The 23,666-nt window shown below is 31.2% G+C and overlaps 1 protein-coding gene across 25 annotated transcripts in view; it reads left to right on the top strand.

Annotated features, from left to right (window-relative positions):
- LOC145263096 (guanine nucleotide exchange factor DBS-like) overlaps positions 1-23,666 on the top strand; it is an 810,829-nt gene that overhangs the window by 753,957 nt on the left and 33,206 nt on the right. The window lies entirely within an intron of this gene.

The raw sequence follows: 23,666 nt of genomic DNA, 5'->3' as shown, positions 1-23,666 counted from the left end.
GTTGAAAGAAAGCAAACAAGCAAAAATTTGGCAAATTTTGTTATAAATTTATTTTAATGCAATAGGGCCTTTTCAAATGAACAAGCTGTTTTGGTCAGGCGACAGCTCCCAAACAGCTTGTTCATTTGAAAAGGCCCTATTACGTTGAAAATAGTAATGAGTTGCCGCTGAAATTTTGGTTGTTTGTGTTCTTTTAACTCTTATCCATGCTCTGCTATGCATCGAGCTCTCCTACTTAAGATTTTCTACAGAACTTGCGCTATCATTTACAGACACATCATTATATATATATATATATATATATATATATATATATATATATATATATATATATATATATATATATATATATATATATATATATATATATATATATATATATATATATATATATATATATATATATATATATATATATATATATATATATATATATATATATATATATATATATATATATATATATAAATATGCAAAGTGTATATGTTTATATCTTTTCTCTATTTATCTCTTGTTTGGCGACGTGTAGGAATATAAAATGTCTTTTGAAAAAAATTTTTCTAAATGAACAGAATTTCGACCGGACCTTTGGTCTTCCTCAGTGTAATATATATATGTCAATAAAGTATATATGCATATTTACAGGAATAAGGGTAATAAGTGAAGAATAAACTGTTGTAATATATAGAGTACTTTACAGAAAAAAAAGAAATTTTTTGTTAATTAAAAATACCAAAAATTCAATAGTTCATTTACTTCTTTTATGATTTAAAATTCTCCTAAAATACAAACCCTTCATTCAAAAATACCAACCCTTTACTTGAAATACCAACTCTTTATTAAAAAATAACAACCTTTACTAAAAAATGTCAACCCTTTGCACAAAAATACCAACCTTTGCTGAAATATCAATCCTTTACCCAAAACTACTAACCATATACACAAAACAGACCAACCCTTTACCCAAAATTACAAACTATTTACTAAAAAGTTCAACCCTTTACTCCAAAAATACAAACTATTTACTAAAAATGTCAACCCTTTACCCCAAAATTACAAACTATTTACTAAAAATTTCAACCCTTTACTCAAAAATAACAACCTTTTACTAAAAAATAGCAACCCTCCTCTTTACAGATGGAAAGGAGATTTTTTTTTTCCCGCCCCATCCTTAAAAATTCATAATAAACTAAATTCTGGAAAAATAAATTTTAACACTTTCATGGACTTCACTACATTTGTCCCCAACCTCAAAGTATGGATTAATCGATTCTTAAAAATGTTTCATTCTGACTTTCCTAGTTGACATTAAAAGCCTGTATAGAGAAAGTGTTGCATCAGAATCTAACACTTGACAAAAAGGAAACGAAAGAGGCAATAAAACAAAAGTTGGATATGCAGAGAATTGAAAGTTTCCTTAGTAACAATTAGCATTCAATGTAAAAACCATTTCAAAGCGACCTTGTTCTTGTCTATAGTGGGAAAATGTCTCCACTATGGTAGTCTTTAGAGAGTCAACTATGGTGTGGGTGTGCTTGTTGATCTTGACCTTGATCATGTTCCTGAAGAAATAGTCAAGGAGATTGAAGTTGGGTGAGGAGGGCGGCCACAAGTCTGGCGACCAGTGGTGAGGAACATTGTTAAGCAGCCATGTTTGGGTCGTCTTAGCCTTGTACGAAGAAGCAGTGTCTGCCGAAAGACATCGAGATCATCCCATCCATTCAGGACTTTACTACGTTCCTCAACACCTCTTAATATTGTTTTCATTTTTTGTCAAGGGTCATATTCGGCTGTAATTCCTTGTGTGTGTGTATATATATATATATATATATATATATATATATATATCTTTTTCTACTCTGTTGTGATTTTCATAGTAGGTGCTTGACTGAGTTCTAATCTGCTTCCTCCCAGTGAAACATTCATAGCAAAAACATGCTTAGCTACAAGCACTGTAAATAAGTTTCATGCCTTCTTCTGTGTACCTAAAACTGAATGGAACTTCCATGAGCAGAGTTTCTTTCCAAGAGCTATCCATCTATAGAACACAATACTATGGCACTAATTTCCAGTTTACTACAGAATGGTCGTTTTAAAATCCAATGTAAACAAATTGTCGTGAGCCGAGTTTCTTTCCAAAAATTATCCATCTCTGGAATGCAATACCATAAGAGTGTTTTCCAGTTGAACTATAGCATGGTCGTTTGCAAGTCCAATGTAAACAAATTTGTAAAAAAACTTCCATGAACAGAGTTTTTTTCCCCCCAAGAACTGTACATCTGTGGAATGCGATATCATAGGGCTGCTTTTACAGCATGGTTGTTTTCAAGTTCAATGTAAACAAATTCTTGTATACATATGAAATTAACACTGACTTGTACCTATTTCATTTTGATATTTCGTTTCGTTTATGAAACTTTGTCAAGAATTGATATATTAAGCTAGCAAGAGTTTGTGTTAAATCTTTTTTTTTTCTGCACTGTTTGTTACTTGCTTATTACTGTTATTCCTGTTTATAGCTATACGCTATCCATTATTTATCCTTTAAATATATCTTTCACATTAATAAATGATAGAAATAGATTAAAAATAAATAAATAAATAAAATTGTCTTTCATAAAAAAAAAAAGATACAAAAATTTTTGGATTTGCGAGGAGTACTGTTTTAATTTAAAACATTTAAAAAAAAAAAAAAGAAATCATTTGAAATCGAATTCCTCAGAATAAACTTTTCTGAAAATGTACAATTGTGTATAATACTTTCCACCCCCATTTTTACATTTGATTTCCGTCTAATATTTCACGTTATTATACACAAGAAAATATGGTATTTTTTTTTTTAACTCTTTATAAAATTTAATATAAATTTACAATTAAGAAATAAATGTTTCAAAATACAAATTTTTTTTTTTTTCAATATATTGCTTCTTTTTTTCCTGGGACAGTTGCCTGTAGTATTTGAATTTGTTACTTTAAATCTTTTCAATTTTGGTATATTATGGTTTTCATAAAAGTAATTAAAAAGATTATTTTAGAAACACATTAATAACTTTTATAAGCTTATATATATATATATATATATATATATATATATATATATATATATATATATATATATATATATTTATTCAGTGGTGAAAAAGACCGGACTAGAGTGCTCAATGTGTAGCCAGAGCAGTATATAGGAAATTTATTGCTGTGAGTCCAGAATTCATAGAGTCCATCTATGAATTCTGACGAAGCTGGTTGGATCTCTCCTCATCTTCAGGGGATATCTTCCTAGCGGAAACAATATGTAAATTCATTCTGGACTTACAGCAATAAATTTCATATATATATATATATATATATATATATATATATATATATATATATATATATATATATATATATATATATATATATATATCTTCTATATATCTATATCTATATATCTATCTATATATATCTATAAAAACAGAGATGTGTGTGCCACAGACGATTTCTGATTGGTTAATCCAATAATCACATCTCCTAAAAAAGTATAGTTCTTACGCTCTTAACTTTACCATAAAATATTTTGGTCTTATTTATTGTCCATCTTGGTAGGGTTTAATTTTTTTCTAACTTGCCATTTACAAATTACAAAAATACGAAACTTCACAATCCAACCTCCGACTCAACGTCCGCCATTTACAAAACAAGAAAGCAAACGCTGGACAGATTATTAGTACTACTACTACTACTACTACAAACAATACAGCACGAAAACACGCGCACACACGCACACACACTCACGTCCACTACCGTCCTTGGCTACGTCACGTTGTTATGGCAACACGATAAATACACAGTAAATGTGATTTTCTTCATTTCTACGCAAATATTACGCAAATATAAATCATATAGAATATCTGTATGAATATAATTACACGTAATAGTTAAATAAAGATGATCATCGTATAAGAAAACCGAAAAAAAAACTAATAGGGAATTTGTATAAAGTTGTATTTTCTTTTTAAATAAATAGAAAAAAGGGGTGTTGATAAGACTATCGATACTTATACAGTTTAGTGACGACATTAAAAAATGGAAATATTGAAAAAAAAATTTATTGTACGTAACTGTTATAGACTGAAGTTCTCCAAAAAAAAATTTCACTTCATTTGATCAAGTAGATTTGTTCTTACAGCGAAAAACAATTATTTATCACGACGACGTCAACGTGGCCATTTTGGAAATGTACCTAGCAGAATACCTCCATTTTAGGCCAGATTTCGCAATCTAGCCTTTTTTTTTCTCGCCATATTGAGATGCGCACAACACATCTGCAATTTTTTTACGTTTTTTTTCTTTTCTTTTTTTAAATCTGCAATTTTTTTGCGTTTTTTTTTTTTTAAAAAATAAGAATACTATTGAATATGCAAAGAAATTGAAGAATGCAAAGAATTGAAGAATTTTTATACGAGATTATTTTCGAAACATGCTCAGTTGGACACGCGTGGGTCGCATGGATAACTTCGAAACTTCGTTTATTTACTTCTGTTACAAATTAAAAAAAAAAAAAAAAAAAAAAAACACCCCAAAAATGGCATCTGTCTTCGCAAAAAAAAAAAAAAAAAAAAAAAATCTCATTCTGGTGGAGGTAAAAAAAGGGCTAGATTGGCCTAAAATGGAGGTATTCTGCTATGTACGGCAGTTACCTGCCCTTGGGGAATTCCTGGGCCTGCAATAACATTTCCAAAATGGCCACGTTGACGTAGCCGTGATAAATAATTGTTTTTCGCTGTAAAAAAAAAAACTACTTGATCAAATGAAGTGAAATTTTTTTTCGGAGAACTTCAGTCTATAACAGTTACGTACAATAAAATTTTTTTTTCAATATTTCCATTTTTTAATGTCGTCACTAAACTGTATAAGTACCAGACTATCAATACACACAAAAAAATATAGATTTATTTTTGGGTAAAGTTCCCCCGGGTTTTCCTTTCACTTCAGTAAATAATGGTCTTTTGTTATATATATATGGCGTACTATTATCCTTATATATATGATGTTTATGTTTATATATATGTATAGGTGATAGTGTCTGTGTGTGTCTGTGTGCATTTCCCTACGCTAAAACTCTGTCAATTTTAAGCCTACAGATTCGAAATTTGATATACAGGGTACTGAGATTTGGGTAAATCGATGTGATAGGTTTTCGACAGAAATTTGGCGATTAAGTGGTCAATATTCAACAATTAGACCTTTGAGAACTCTACCAAACTCCTCCTACAATTTAAGGTCTGAACACATGATATTTTATATATAGATTCCTTGGACATGGATCTAACTTATTAACTTTACTTGATTCCTAAACAATAAATGTTAAGAGGTCATAATAGGGGTCGAAATTTAAAAAAAATTGACCGTTTTTTTTTCCTCAGCATACACTTCAAAACACCTGGGCAACGCCGGGCACCGATTGCTAGTATATATATATATATATACACACTAGTAGGCTGTCCAGCATTGCCCGGTCATGAAATATGCTTAAATATTTTGATTATTGCAGATTTTGTATTCATTATATTATATTGGACTCAATATATAGTAAACATTTAAAAAGTTTAAAAAAAAAAAATGACTTGTGCAAGAATCGAAACCAAAACGTTTTCATTTCGATTCTCGCACAAGTCATTTTTATTTTTAAACTTTATAAATGCTTACTTCTTTGACGTTAATACCTGAGCTATGAAGAGATATTTGCTGCTTGGCTAAAAATTGAAACATGAAGCTATTACGTTATGCATGCATATTCGTAATGCCATCGTTCAACCTTCACCTGGAAAATTCCAATTTTTTTTAGTTTTCACACTTTTGCACCGATTTTCCCCAGCTAAAACCAAATATAAAGTTTAGCATGGGTTTGAATACCCTATATATTAAGTTTCATGTCTGTAGACCAAAAACTGATAGAGGAGTTTGGTAGGCAAAATTTTTTAAACAAATATATATGTGTATACATAAATATATATAGAAAGAGTTTTGTATTTACTATAAGCTTTTTAAGCAAATATTCTGCAAGTATAAATCATGTAGAATATCTGCATGAATATAATTACACGTAATAGTTAACTAAAGATGATCATTCCATAAGAAAACCGAAGAAACTAATAGGGAATTAAAATGAATACTTAAAAGAATATGCAAATTAGCTAGATCTTTTGCAGATGAATGCAATTCCACAACCCATATATAACAAAGTTGTATTTTCTTTTTGAATAAATAGAAAAAAGGGTTTTTAATATGAATATCAATACACACACAAAAAAATCTATAGGAGTGTGTATATATATATATATATATATATATATATATATATATATATATATATATATATAACTCAATCTCTGTGTGTATGTACGTGTGGTTTTTATGCGTTCCTTATAGAAAGAAAGTTTAGAGACTCTACATAAAATCTGAAAGTGCATTCTTATGTAAAATCTACTGAAGAAGACAATTCTTGAATTCCTAGGTGTCCCCCTAAGGATGCTATAGGTACATAACCCCCTTAAAACTTTAAATATATCCAATTTTGATGGAATTTATATCATATGTATAAAATTCTCCAGGGAGAAAACAATGGAAGTGGTTTCAAATCTCAACATTACACTATGTGACAGCTATCTATGTGCCGTCATTTCTAAGTGACCTGAAATGGAAGACTTATATCTAATCTCTTGCTATGGTTGCTTGGTTCTCTCTACTGTATCATTATGTTCATGGTGGTGGTTTGACAACTCTTATCCCTTGTCTATCCCCTGAAAACATTCACAGCATGAACTTATCTAGCTACATCCACAATAATGAACTTTTCTTTCTCCTTCTCTGTACCAAAAACCAAACGGAACTTCCATAAATATAATTTTTATCCTATAATATCTCATCTGTGGAACAAAATACCATAAGGTTGCTTACCAACCGACTACACCATGGTTGTCGTCTTCAAGTATATGTATAGGGTGCAAGTAAATACTTGTTGTCACAGAGTTATTTCCCTTATGCCAACTAGAGTTCTGTGTGTATACCCAAAGAGAGGAATGGGCTGAGCAAAGAAGAAAGAGGTGGGGGAAAGGGAAATGAGGGTGAGTAAAAGAGGAAGGGGGGAGAGAAGGATAGAAATTATATTATACTTTTGCTCTGGGCAATACCGGGTAGCCTTGTTAGCTAACATGAAAAGAAAAAAATCAACTTGAATTTTTTTTTTTTTTTTTTCTTATAAGACTGAGGTTTAGGAAAAAATTCAGCAAGATTTTAAGAGTTAAATCACCATACTAATCAATAAACAATCCTGATATATAATACTAGCAAAGATGGCCACACTTCGCGCAGGACTTTACTTTATGGGACTTTACTGCACTTCGCGAGCACCCTTGCAGTAAGTGGATGTTATAAGAACAACTATTAATTACAGTGTTTAAAAATTTTTTTAACTACCTCCTGAAGTGACTGAAATCTAACTATGAACTTTAAAGCGAATAGTTTATATCACAGTTGACATTTACATTGTTACACATAAAAATTGAAATCATTACAAATGGCTAACATTTGTTTAGTATCACAAATACATTTTCAAAGATACAGCAAAGATACCCCAACTTGATGTGCACTATTCCTAGGTGACGGAGTTTATGAAGATCCGGGCCAAATATGATTCTAACTTTGATCTTGACTTTGAAAAATAATGTACACCATCCTTAGGTCGGATACCATCATCGTATCAGGTTTGGTCATGATCAATCCAGTGGTGTGGGCTGTAGGAGAGTTTTACACACAGACACACACACGCACTACTACTTCATATACATAGATATTTATATAAAGTTAGGCTGCCTTCATTTGGTCTTTATTGTGGATATCTGATTAAGAAATGAGCCAGCATTTCTAATACCAGTAAAATACTGTAACTTGCTGATGTACAAAAGATGTTTGAATAGTAATGCCTCCTATTTTTATTCCGGACGAACGGATCAGAGGAACGGATCATAGCTTTGTTATGATGCCTCCTATTTTTATTCCAGCCAAACGGATCAGAGGAACGGATCATAGCTTTGTTATGATGCCTCCTATTTTTATTCCAGCCAAACGGATCAGAGGAACAGGTCATTGCTTTGTTATGATGACTGAACTTATGCGTTCATGGCCTGAAAGTTTAATTTCTCTGTTGCTATGACGTTGTCAGACCCTAAGCAAACAACCCCCATGTCATGGACGTGCATCAGAAACAGATATGCGTCATTGAATTCTTGGCAAAAGAGCACTGAAAATGGTGGTGAGTGACTACGTAGAAAAATAAATTCTGGAGCACAAATGTCACTCGTTTAATAGTACTATTCCCGTCTTTGTAGCTCCCCAAACTTTTGAGTTCATAAAATAAGAGACTTTACTTTTGTAGCAAACTCTTATCTTTCTTTTCTTTTTTTTTTTTGCAAAGGAGTCACCACTTATCAAGGCCCAGAGGTCACTCGAGGATAAGGGGGTAATGTGTGTACAGTAGCCATTGGGTCAATAGTGTAGTAATCGTTAGTAATGGAAATTTGGTATAATTAGATTATTTGTGAGGACGGTTCAACAAGAACTTGTTTATGTTGGACTTGAAGACAATAATATTGTAGTTAGCTGGAAAGCAAACCAGTGAAACAGAGATCTACAGGCAGGCCGCTATAGAGAAGAAACTTTGTTCATGGAATATATATATATATATATATATATATATATATATATATATAAAAGTGAAATAGTCTGTGTGTGTGTGTGCATTTCCCTACCAAACTACTCTGTCAATTTTCAGTCTACAGACTCGAGATTTGACAGAAGGGGTATTGAGATTTGGGAAAATCTTTTTAATTGATTTTCAGCCAGAAATTTGGCTGTCAAAGGGCTAAAGTTAAACGATTTGACCTTTGAAAACTCTACCAAACTACTCCGCCAATTTTGGGTCTAAACACTTGAAATTTAAGATCTACGTCACTTGGACATTGATCAAACTTTTTGATTTGATTTGAGCCCAAAACAATAAATGTTAAATGGTCAAAATTGGGATGAAAGTTTAAAAAAAAATGAGTTCTGCGGTCTCTACCAAATTACTCAGCCAATTTTTGGTCTAAACATTAGAAATTTTACATAAAGTGTATTCAGACACAGGACAAGCTTTTTAATCGATTTTTGGCCGAAAATTTGGCTGCCAAGACGTCAAAGCTGAAAGAGTTGACCTTTGCAGACTCTACCAAACTCCTCCACCAATTTTGAATCTAAACGCTTGAAATTTTAGATGTAGGTTACCTGGACATGAGTAAAACTTTTTAATATAGATATACATATGCACATAAAGTTATGAACAGTACATAGGACCCGAGCAAAGCCGGGCTGAACTGCTAGTATATATATATATATATATATATATATATATATATATATATAGAATTAACTCCTAAACCAATTAATCGATCATTATGAATTTTGGAACATTACACGTATATTCTTCGTTTGTTAATAAAACCTGTATCAGCGGTACACCAGTTTCTTTTTCCCTTTTCAAATATCTTTTCACTTACTACAATTTTATTAACTAACAAAGAATACACGTACCAGCAGGATTCTGTGAATTTGATTTTTTAAAACCACTTAAACATTTGACGCATTAAATTTTTCACGCATTACATTTTGACACATTAAATATTTAACATATTACATTTTGACACATTAAATTTTGGACGCTTTACAGGTTGACACATTAAATTTTGGACGTATTACATTTTGACACATTAAATTTTTGACACATTACATTTTGACACATTAAATTTTTGACACATTACATTTTGACGCATTAAATTTTTCATGCATTACATTTTGACACATTAAATTTTTGACACATGAAATTTTGGACGCTTACATGTTGACACATTAAATTTTGGACGTATTACATTTGATGCATTAAATTTTTGACACATTGAATTTTTCACGCATTACATTTTGACACATTAAATTTTTGACACATAATATTTTGGACGCTTTACATTTTAACACATAAAATTTTGGATGCTTTACATTTTAACACATAACATTTTGGACGCTTTACATTTGACACATAAAATTTTGGACGCTTTACATTTGACACATAAAATTTTGGACGCTTTACATTTGACACATAAAATTTTGGACGCATTACATTTTGACACATTAAATTTTTTACATTTTGACACATTAGATTTTTCAGGAATTAAATTTTTGACACATTAAATTTTTGACACATTACATTTTGACACATTAAATTTTTCATGCATTACATTTTGATACATTAACTTTTTGACGCATTACATTTTGACACATAAAATTTTGGACGCATTACATTTTGACACATTACATTTTGACACATTAAATTTTTGACACATTACATTTTAACACATTAAATTTTTGACACATTACATTATGACACATTAAATTTTTGATGCATTAAATTTTTAATGCATTACATTTTAACATTAAATTTTTGACACGTTTCATTTTGACACGTTACATTTTGACACATTAAATTTTTTACCCATTGCATTTTGATGCATTAAATTTTCGATATATTACATTTTGACACATTAAATTTTTGGCACAAAATTTTTGACACATTCAGAACAAAAACATTATGTAGTGGATTTTCATTACAATTGGAATAAGGAATGTTTAGTAGAATTATACATTTTGATTTTAATCTTCGTAAAAAGCATAAAAGTTGTAAAAAAACTGTTTGGGAATTGTTTCCATCCTTGGACATTCATATAGTTTATTATGATTTTTAATCAGATAGGAAATTATTTTAAAAAAATTTATTTTTAAAGCATGTAAATTAAATTTACAAATCCAGAATTTCCCTAGTTGAAACACTTCTTGCAGTTTTAGTTCCCTCGGTTTCATGTAGTATTTCTTCCATGCTTTTGTCTTATTTTTGCTGCAATTTCCCTGTGGAGTGTGGTTGCTTAGTGTTTGCAATTTATAGAAGTTGATTTCCTCATTCAAACAGAGGCTGTATAAAGACACCGGCTTCCTGACCTAAAATGCACCAAACATTAATGCTCTTATTTTTTTTTTTTACTTTTTATTTGAAAAACTTAACCATGTTTCACAAAGTCAAGAACAGCAACAACAACAAAAAAAAGTATTTTTCTCTTCAAAACGACCCAAAACAAACATTATAAATATTTGAAAATATAAAGAACTTTAAGCATAAAATTTTTATCAAAATGACAAGAATGAAAACAAAACAACCAAACCAAATGCCATGAATAAATATTTGAAGATATAGACAACTTTAAGCATAAAAACTTTTCCAAAATTACTAGATTCCACATTAAATTACCTGAAAAGAGTTGATATGCCATCAAACAAAATACTACGTTTAAAGATTTCCCTTCAGAGTTTAACTATTTTCATCATTGCTGTCCGTTGTATGATCTACTAGCAGGGAGACACGACGTTGCCCGGGAAAGAATGAGAATCAACAAATGTTTAATCCTCCCATATTTTTATTATCATCGAAATTGGTAAAATCGCCTATTTTTCAATCCTCTCCACAGTTACGTAGTCCACAATACATTCTAGTCTACATTGCACTGTAGAGAACCTACTGTTGATTTTATAGAATTATTTTATATATAATGGCTTGAATTAAAGTTTAAAATGCAAATATCAAATCTCATAGTTCAGTTGTGCTCTAAACAGAAACTTTCATTTCAAATGTGCCCCTGTTGTATCAAAGAACCTACTGTTGATTTTATATGCTGGGCCTTCCGGCTTGTGCGGTGGTAAAACTTCTCAAATGCACTTGTGCTATTAGGCTAATCACCTGTTCCTTCTTTCATCGGATTTAATTCATTACCGATTCTTATCAAGGACATTCCAATACAAAATCTATCTAAGAGCACTGCCAAATACATAAAGTACATTTGTGTGAAATTTCAAAAAGTCAGCCCACCCATTTAGGAGTCCATAAGGAGCCATAGGGAATGAACTCACACACATGTACACACAAAGTTACTTTATATAATAGTAGAGATTATTATTATTATTATTATTATTATTATTATTATTATTATTATTATTATTATTTCTCTAACTTTAAGTTATTAAAAAATAATGTATTGGTTTATCTTACAAAGAGTTCTTTAGAGTTCCTATTTACAATGCCTCCCCACGGGACAGAGTTAGACACCAGGGTCGTTTTTTAACGTGGAGAAAAGGAACAAAAATAAAAATTGTCTCAGTCGTGAAGGATTTCTCCTCCACTGACAGAGAACAAGAAATTGAAGTACAGCATCTGAAGAACAGATACTACACTTTGATCTTGTCCCGAAGTTGAGGCATTGTGTTATAGATTTTCAGGAGTACTGAGTACAAATTCAGTATCTGTATCTCATTTTTAAATAAACTTTTTTTACAGGAGAGTCCCCACTTATCAATGCTCGAGAGCCACTCGAGGATAAGGGTTAATGAGTGTAAGGTGGTCACTAAGACAACAGCATAGTAATCGTTAGTGGTAGAAATTGGGTAGAATTTGATTATTTAAGGGAGTGGCTCAATAAGAAATTGTTTACGTTGGACTTGAAGATGACAATGTTGTAGTTAGCTGGAAAGCAGACAGGTAGTTCTAGAAAATAAACTTTTTTCATGGAATTTGTGTTTAGATTTAGGCACAGACAGAGAGTGGGGGAAATTGTTGATAGTGGTTGTAGCTAGACGAGTGCTTTTTGTGAAATTTTTGCAAGGGAGACCATAGATTGAAGCTCAGACGAGTATTTGTCATGAAAATAACGATAGAGCAGAGACAGGTTCGCAACTTCACTTCTTTGGAAAAGAGGTTGCAGAGAGGAGAGAAAGACATTACCTACTAGATTTCGAAGCCGGGTTTGAACTCTTTCCAGGCAGATGTGGCAACAGTACTCCATTTTAGAATATGTTTGGTTCTTATGCAGGTAGAGGATTACATCGGGAGTGAGATACCTTCTGGAGTGATAGAATGACGCAACCATTTTTCCAGAGACCTTGACAACTGATTTGATGTATGTGTTCCATTTAAGGTCAGGGGTGAAACTAGGCAAATTGTAAAAATTTGTGATTTTATAAAATCATATTTATGTCAAAGTGAGGTTTTATCTTTGTAAATAAAATTGTCTGCGTAAAAATATGGTGTTCCTCCTATTTACCTGCCTCCCTACGAAATCAGAGTTAGACACAATTAAAAAAGGGGAACTCTGGATTAGAAAAAAAAAAAAAAGGTGTTTATGTATTTTTGGTACCGCGCTATTTTTAAATAGTTTTTTCAGGTTAAATTCAAGTTTCACAATATTTCTTTTTTATTATTAAATTGTCAGGTGGAAGCACATAAAAGTTACAAAACGCCCTCCCCTCCCCATGTTAAGAATGGCTTTCGAAATAATAACATTATTATTTCAGCGCGGTACCAAAAATACATAAGTACGGAAAAAAAAAATCGCCTTTATCTAGAAGAATTTCTCCTTCACTGACTGAGGGCAAAAAAACATGAAGTGTAGTATCAGAACAGGTACTACACTTGACTCGTGGCCAAAAGGCCAAGAAACAAAAATATCATGTTTGTCTTGTAGAAATTATTTGAACCAACGTTCTCACCTTGGATACTATTCTCACATGTTCAATTGTTCAAATTTAAGATGCAGATGAAGTAGGAAAATTAGTGGCTCTTTTATTATTATTATTATTATTGAAGGGCAGCAGTTGAATCTGCTTCCTCTCTATAAAAGTTTATTTCTGTAAAAGGATAGAGCAATATCTATAGGGAATCTTGAGTGGGAGAGCTCAATGTGTAGCAGAACAAAAAATAAAAATTAACAAATCTCGACTAACAATCTCATTCGAAAAGGCCCTATTTGAGTTGAAATAAATTTATAATGTGATATGGCTAAGTTGTTTTCTTTTTTCTTTTAACTTACAAATAAAGCAAACAGAATAATTATACAATTTCACTTATAAAAGCTGTGCATATGTATTGAGTATTATGTATTGAGTACTTTTGAAAAAAACATTGTTTTATTTTAAGTTCCAAATATTTTAAATTTAATTTAATTTATATATATATATATACCGTACTTTGGGGTAATTGCGCCAAGTCCAGGGTAATTGTGCCAACTAGCTAAAAGTGCTCTTTTGGCAACCACGCATATAAAGAGCACTTTTTTTTATTGTTTGAAAACAAAGAATACAATTTAATAAATTTATTAAATTGTATTCTTTGTTTTCAAACAATAAAAATTTCTATATTTGAAGATTAACCTTTTTGAATCATAAAATTTAAATAGCTAAATTTTGATTCATTTGCTCTATCCTGTATATTGAGCAATTTTATTTAGCTGGGATTGTCTTACATAAAATATTACACCTAATAATATTTTGTAAGACCTAAAATCACTGGATTTGCATACCAGTAGATATATTTCATTTCATTATTCTAAGGTATATATATATATATATATATATATATATATATATATATATATATATATATATATATATATATATATATATATATATATATATATATATATATATGTATATATATATATGTATATATATATATATATGTATATATATATATATATGTATATATATATAATCATAAATTAGTAATTTAAATTACATGACGTGAAATGGTTGTTTCAAATCTAGAATTGTATTATATGCAACACAAAGAATACAATTCAATAAGTATATCTCCTTAACCTATAAGTTTTCGATGTCTACCCATCTCCTCCTATATATTTATATAAATATATATATATATATATATATATATATATATATATATAGGAAATTTATTACTGTGAGTCCAGAATGAGTTTACATATTGTTTCAGCTAGAAGAAGATCCTCAAAGAGAGGAAATATCCAACTAGCATCGTCAGAATTCATAGATGGACTAAGTTATAAAATCAAATAAGAATATATATATATATTGTGAAGTAATAAAATAAAGTACTTTGTACTTCCATAAGTTCTGTTAGAAAAACCCTTGGAGTGTAGATATTATAGTTTGTAGAGGATTTGTTGATTATCCTTTTTTGCATCTTTATATATTTCTATAGATTTAGCCAATATTTGAACTCCTTATGCCTAGTAGTTGTTTCAAAATCCATAATGTTCGCTCAATTAGTTTAGAAGTGAATCCTGTACATACAAATATATAAAAAAAATACTTATCTTTATATATATATAGATAAATACTTCATAAGTTCAACAGTTTCAATCGTTTATTAATCTTTACAATCATTTCCTTTTTAGCAAATTTTACAAGGAGAGGTGCCTCTGAATTTTATAATTAACTAAGATATAGCCAAAGTAAAATAATATATTCAAGCAGTTTTTAAGATCACAATCATAAAAAAAAAAATAAAAAGGATTTTTTTTTTGTTTTTTTTTTTTACATGAGATTCGTAGAGCTAACTGCTATTTTTTATTGTTTACAAAAATCAGTCTCGTTTTCAAAATGCTGATTCATTCCTTATATTTACCAATGAATTATCTCCCTTTACTAACAAATACAAAGTGTTATTTGATTGAAATTTGATTATACAGGGTGAGTCACGGAAAACTGATGTTTTTAAGGAAAACAAACCATATCTTAAGCAGGTTTAAAGACTACCTTCCTCACTTTCTATCTCTTACTCAAGGAGAGCAAGGAGCAATTTAAAAACATCCGTTTCCCGTGACTCACCCTGTATAATCAAACTGTGGCATTGGACTTTTTTAGCCTGTTAAAAACTGACATTCCATGGGGTTTCAAAAATTAGGTTTTCTTTTTCAGAGGAAATATCTGGCAAAATAAACGCATAGAATTGCTATTTAGCAATAAAAATTGAAAACATTGAAAATTGCAATGTCCGAAAAATGTGCTTTAAAATTGTAGAAGAACATTAAAAATGATGTGCATGAATGCAAATGACAAAAGCTAATCGATAAAATTGGTTGAGGATGAAATACAAAAAAAAAATCTCTGATATTCACGTGAAAAAAATCTGAATAGATGAGGACTCAAAAATTAGAAACTTAAATTATAAATGGAGGCATTTTACCATGGAATTGATGTTTCCATTGGTAATTAAAAAATCTCTAATATTCACGTGAAAAAAATCCGAATAGATGAGGACTCAAAAATTAGAAACTTAAATTATAAATGGAGGCATTTTACCATGGAATTGATGTTTCCATTGGTAATTAAAAAATCTCTAATATTCACGTGAAAAAAATCCGAATAGATGAGGACTCAAAAATTAGAAACTTAAATTATAAATGGCGGCATTTTACCATGGAATTGATGTTTCCATTGGTAATTAAAAAATCTCTAATATTCACGTGAAAAAAATCCGAATAGATGAGGACTCAAAAATTAGAAACTTAAATTATAAATGGAGGAATTTTACCATGGAATTGATGTTTCCATTGGTAATTAAAAAATCTCTAATATTCACATGAAAAAAATCCGAATAGATGAGGACTCAAAAATTAGAAACTTAAATTATAAATGGAGGCATTTTACCATGGAATTGATGTTTCCATTGGTAATTAAAAAATCTCTACTATTCACGTGAAAAAAATCCGAATAGATGAGGACTCAAAAATTAGAAACTTAAATTATAAATGGAGGCATTTTACCATGGAATTGATGTTTCCATTGGTAATTAAAAAATCTCTAATATTCACGTGAAAAAAATCCGAATAGATGAGGACTCAAAAATTAGAAACATAAATTATAAATGGAGGCATTTTACCATGGAATTGATGTTTCCATTGGTAATTAAAAAATCTCTAATATTCACGTGAAAAAAATCCGAATAGATGAGGACTCAAAAATTAGAAACTTAAATTATAAATGGAGGCATTTTACCATGGAATTGATGTTTCCATTGGTAATTAAAAAATCTCTAATATTCACGTGAAAAAAATCCGAATAGATGAGGACTCAAAAATTAGAAACTTAAATTATAAATGGAGGCATTTTACCATGGAATTGATGTTTCCATTGGTAATTAAAAAATCTCTAATATTCACGTGAAAAAAATCCGAATAGATGAGGACTCAAAAATTAGAAACTTAAATTATAAATGGAGGCATTTTACCATGGAATTGATGTTTCCATTGGTAATTAAGAAAGATAGTGTAGATACTTAAAATGTGGATGATTACAAAACAAAATGTAAGATATATATATATATATATATATATATATATATATATATATATATATATATTAATAATTATATAGCTCTGTGGACCGTCTGGGCGTCCTTGCTCACTTGAATCTTACCTTCGGTGATCAAGCGATTCCATGGTGATCCATGAGGTGCAACTTCAGGTTGCACACACTTCTGATGTCACCATTCGCTGCGGCAAACATGTGCTTCACATGCGGGTTCAAGAAGACATCTTGCGACAGCATGTGGGTACACCATTACATGGAGTACGGCCTTGTTGCTTACCCGCCAGGCGAGTTTATCTAGGGGTGCATCTACCCCCCCCCGTGAATTATACGTACTCCCAGATACTAACCTGGAAATTTCTGCAATTATATGCGTATGGGCGTGGCTCAGAGGCTAAGGATTGAGGATGGAGAGTTGTATGTTTTAGTTTTGATTCTAATTGATGGCACCCAAGTCATACATGTTAGTTTTGATCTCACTATGATATATTGGGTACAATATAATAATCAATAGAGAATTGTCTTTATAATAATAATAGATACATAATCTGCATGAATCAAAATATATTTAAGTGTATCTTACGACCAGGAAACGCCGGGCAGCCTGCTAGTATATATATATATATATATATACCCATTCACATACACTTTTTCATGATAAAGCTAGAACCCAGAATCAGAAGGAATTGAGCAATTGCATCGACAACGGACAATGCCAGGCCCAAAGTGAGTTTCGACGTACTGCATCTCATCAGTAACGTGCTCCGACATAGGCGCGAACCCAGGTCGTCGCACGCATGAAGTGTGCAATACTGACGACCTAACGATATGGGCCATGGCACAATCTATTGGCTATGCCTCTGCCTGTTCTACAAGTATTTTAATGGTGAATGCTCTGACGAACTGCAGACACTTGTGCCCCCACGACCTAGACACCCTCAACAAATCCGACAGGCAGCTAAATCCCACCCCCACGCAGTAGAGATCCCTAGATGTAAAAGATCTTTCTACTCCAGTAGTTTCTTCCCCAGAACCGCTAGACTCTACAATTCCATTCCAGATCCTTGCTTCCCCAACTGTACTGACATGCAGAAGTTCAAGTGTAACGTGAACTGACATCTTGCTGCCCAAATCCCAACATAGTGCTCCAGTAGTTGCTGCCTCTGATAGTAGCCCCCTACACCAAAGTGGCAATGTGCCTTGTTTGGGGTGAAAATGTAATAAAAAAAAAAAAAAAAAAAAAAAATAAAAAAAACGAAAAAAATCGATTTAAAAAACAAACAAACAAACGATGTAATCTACTGAATTTTTGTGTCAATTTCAGTTAAAAGCATTGATATCTACTTAACTGGTATGTCAGAAGTACTTAATTTTTTACCATATTAAAAAAACAAAAAACAAGTTTTTGATAGTAAAAACCTTTACCATATTTCTTTGGGAACACGTGACATAATAACAAGAGAAGTAATTCAATTATGCTAAAAACAAGACGAAATGCACAATTTATTTTAAAAAATCGCAATAGTTACACACTATTGACCTCCCCTCGAAACTCTCCAGTGATTTTTTTAGCCAAACATTTTATTTTCGCTAATTTTCTTCAGTACATGTTTTTGTTAATAACTTTTTTTCTACCTTATCGTTTTTCGTAATTTTTTAATATATTCATTACTGTAACATGACAATTCAGTAAAGACCATTGGTTAGCCTTGAAATTCAATATTAAAAAATTTCACATTTCGCTCTTATTGCACCTAATGAATGTACATTAAAGATATTTGATATAAGTTATACATTTAATAAGGATATTTATAGCTAAATTAAAAGCCACTGATCAACGGGTAGTTGTTATATATATATATATATATATATATATATATATATATATATATATATATATATATATATACTAGCATTTCAGCTCGGCATTGCCCGGGTGTTTGGAGGTGTATGTTGAGCAAAAAAAAAAAAAAGCGGTCAATTTTTTTAACTTTGGCCCCTATTATGACCCCTTAACGTTTATTGTTTTGGGCTCAAATCAAGTTATTAAGTTAGATCCATGTTCAAGGAACCTATATCTAAAATTTCAAGTGTTTAGACCCAAAATTGTCAGAGGAGTTTGGTAAAGTTCTCAAAGGTCAAATCATTGAACTTTGACCGCTTAACAGCCGAATTTCTGGCCAAAAACGGATTACAAAGATTTTCCCAAATCTCAGTACCCTGTATCAAATTTCGAGTCTGCAGACTGAAAATTGACAGAGTTATTGCGTTGGGAAATGTACACAGACACACAAACAGACAGATACTTTCACTTTTATATATATACTAGCATTTCAGCCCAGCGTTGCCCAGGTGTTTGGATGTGTATGTTGAAGTGGTAGTAGGGAGGCAGACTCAAACTCGTACCGCAAAGAACGGGAAAAAAACCTGACGTCTTTGCTATTACGACCACCGCCAAACTGGAAGTGACGTAGGTTTAAATTAAGGCTAGACAATCGAAAGGAGACGATGACTTTCAAAAATATCGGCGAAAAAAGCACCCCCCCCTGTTGAAAAGTGCCTAGTTGAAGGTGAAGTTTTTAGCCAATTTTTCAATATTTGTCGTCTGAAAGGTCAAACTTCCACACGATACTGATCTTGGTAAAGTCCATCGCTTCTGTCAAAAGTTTTAGGCAGACATGCAAACATACATACATACATACATACATACATTTATATATTGGTAACTAAAAATTTTCGATCCAAACCGATTAAAAAGCTTGCCCTATCTCTGAATACCCTTTATGTAAAATTTCAAATGTTTAGACTAGAAATTGTCTGAGTAATTTGGTAGAGACCGCAGAGGTCAAATTTTTTTAAACTTTGACCCCTATTATGACCCCTTAACATTTGGGGCTCGAATCAAGTTATTAAGTTAGATCCATGTCCAATAAACCTATATCTAAAATTTCAAGTGTTTAGACCCAAAATTGTCGGAGGAGTTTGGTAGAGTTCTCAAAGGTCAAATTGTTGAACTTTGAACCCTTAACAGCCAAATTTCTGGCCGAAAACAGATTACAAAGATTTTCCCAAATCTCAGTACCCTGTATATCAAATTTCGAGTCTGTAGACTGAAAATTGACAGAGTTATTACATAGGGAAATGTACACAGACACACAGACACTTCACTTATATACATATATATATATACTAGCAGGGAGACCCGACGTTGCTCGGGATTGAATGATGATCAACAAATATTACACGCTTCCATATTTTTATTGTCATTGAAATGGGTGAAAAATAATCACCCAATTTTCAATCAAATTGAGTGATTGTCTGCTTTAGTTGGGGATCTATCAGTGTACTGGGAGAACCTAGTGTTGATTTTATGAAATTATTTTTTATATATAATGGCTTGAATTAAAGTTTAAAATGCAAAAGTCAAGTATCATAGTGCAATTGTGCGTTAAGCAAAAGTATTCATTTCGAATGCGCACCCCCTGTCAAAGTACCTACTGTTGATTTTATATGCCTAGCTTTTCTGCTTGTGCGGTAATAGAACTTCTCAAATGCACCTGTGATTTTAAGTTGTGTAAGGTGTTAACTGTGGTGAAAATTGCCTATTCGTTCTTTCATTGGATTATTATGATTATTGATTATCGATACTTATCAAAGACATTCCGATATAAAACCTATCTAAGAACACTGCAAGTACCTTAGTGCGAAATTTTATAAAAATCGGCTCATATGAGTCCACAGAAAACAAACTCATACACACAAAGTTCCTTTTATATAACAGTACATGCACACATATATATATATTTATTGTTTTAACAAAAACCAAGACTTCAAAGAATTTTCACAAAAACAGCCTTTCTTCAGACTTATTTGAATAAAAATCACTTTAACAACAAAACATTATGGAAACCATTTCCTTATAAGGAAAAGAAAACAAGCGAAAGTATTTTACCTATATCGCATCCTTGCAAAAGTATCGTTAAAATGTTTTTTATTCAATAAGTCTGAAGAAAGGCTGTTTTTTTGAAAACTTTCAAATGTCATAATGTTTGGATTTGTCCAAATAGCCTTGAAACAATTGTAACTAACAATGAAATACACTATTTGTTGCTATCAACCCATTCTTTGAAGTCTTGGTTTTTGTTAAAACAATATATGAATGCTCAATTTTGAAATATGATAATTTTGTAGCTTACAGTTTAAGTCATCTCTTTTTGGCTTAAAATTTATTGGTATATGAACGATTACTGAATTATATAAACCCAGTATAATTCGGAATACTACAAATAAGACTATATATATATATATATATATATATATATATATATATATATATATATATATATATATATATATATATTATTATATTTGTTGCCAACCGTCCATCTTGGGAGATGATAGCAATGGAGCTACATAGCCTGAGCAGGGTGATATGGAAGGATAGCTAAAACTAAATATAGCATGCATTTGAACTTTCTACACCTAGTAATTGTGTTCCGAAATTCATAATGATTAGTTAATTAGTTTAGGAGTGAATCCGGTATATACAAATATATAAATAGAAACTTAATTTAATTATAATGAGAAAATATTGTTAAAAATAATAAAAAAATTTTCTAATGATCTTTTTTGCACTATTTCGATTCTTCGAACAACTTTTATCATCTTGAGTCTTATTTTCACACCATTTCGGTCGATGTAACCTCCAACCTTCTTCAGGTGTATCTTGTTGAACTTGAAAACGTTTCTGACAAACTCGGAAATTTGTACGGAATTACAAACGGGGCCCCTTATTTACTTCATGGGGTTAGCATGCTCTCGTTCGGTCAGCCATGACTGGATATAGGTCTTAAGCAATTTTCAGTTGTATTTTTTAGTCTCCCACACTAATAATTGAACCGTTAACCTTCAAGAGAATATCACTTTTACAGTTGATTTTTCCAAGTACTCTAACCACTGTGCCATTGCAGACTGGAACATTGTGAAAATCACACTCAAGATGAGAACAGTAGTCCAAAGAATCCAAATAATATGAATAGCCAATCTTCATCTAAAAAATCTAGCACTGTAAGATCCTTTTGGTGTTAGAATCATAAAATTGATGTCCAAATATGGAGATGTATTTAGACAATAACAAGATCCAATCAATTAAGTTAATTGAAACTTGATGAGATTTGTAAACTGTGGGCTCTCTATACCATGCTAGAAAGTTACTTATGCCAGAAAGTATCCTGTACCGCTGTAAGGCCACTATTCGCCCATGTATGGAGTATTGTTGTTACATTTGGGATGGTGCATCTGCTACTAGTCTCTCGCTCCTAGACAGGGTTAAAAAGAAGAGTCGCCAACCTGATAGGTCCTGAACTGTCATCCAAGCTTCAACCTCTGTCCCACTGACGAAATGCTGCATCCCTCTGCCTGTTCTACAAGTATTTTAATGGTGAATGCTCCAACGAACTATAAGTACTTGTACCCCCCTCGACGTAAATATCCCCGACAAGCAGCAAAATCCCACCCCTATACAGTAGAAATCTCTAGATGTAAGAAGGTCTTCTACTCTAATAGTTTCTTCCCCAGAACTGCTGGACTTTGATACTCCCTTCCAGGTTCCTGTTTTCCTAACTGTGTACTAACATGCAGAAGTTCGACTGTAATGTGAACAGACATCTTGCTGCTCAACTTCCTACATAGTATCCCTGAAACTTATGGCCCCGATAGTAGACCCCTACATCAAAGTGGCACTATGCCTTGTTTGGGGTGAAAATGGAAAAAAACAAAAAACATTTGTAAACTTGGGGTAAAAATATCCAGATGGTATAGATGTATAGTTCTTTGAAGAATTAGATGGAAATTTCTGCAGAAAAAAACCTTGAAGTGTAGATATTATAGTTTGCAGAGGATGTGTTGATTTACATAGGTTTGAATATCCGTTTTTGCATTGGTATATATTTTTATATAATCGTTCGAACATTATTTTCTTTCAAACTTTGAAGCTTTCAGTCTTTGTGCTAATCATCAAAATTAGTGCTAGTTTAAATAACAGTTCTTTTTCTAACCGTTTTCCTCTGAAAAAAAAAGCCAAATCTTTGAAACTCTATGGAATAAGGAAATAATTAACTTTATCTTGTATTCATTGCGTACGAACACTAAATGTTGTAAATCACAATATACAAATATTTTAACTACTTTCATATATCGATGCTCTATTTCGAATATTGAGCATTTTTATATGGATAGGATTAATCTATAAATATTATTATTGGTATTTATATTTCCTTTTTAAAATTAAATTACAAATGTATATATATATATATATATATATATATATATATATATATATATATATATATATATATATATATAAAGGTTGGTGCAAAAATAAGGTCATTTTTTTACGTTCAATTTAAAGTAAAAAAAACGACATTATT

The sequence above is a fragment of the Euprymna scolopes genome, chromosome 38 (genome assembly GCF_053919585.1).
Source record: "Euprymna scolopes isolate OS-2025 chromosome 38, ASM5391958v1, whole genome shotgun sequence".
In the NCBI taxonomy this organism is placed as follows: domain Eukaryota; kingdom Metazoa; phylum Mollusca; class Cephalopoda; order Sepiida; family Sepiolidae; genus Euprymna; species Euprymna scolopes.
Note: the sequence above shows the minus strand (reverse complement) of the source record. Positions and strands in the feature narration are given on the sequence as shown.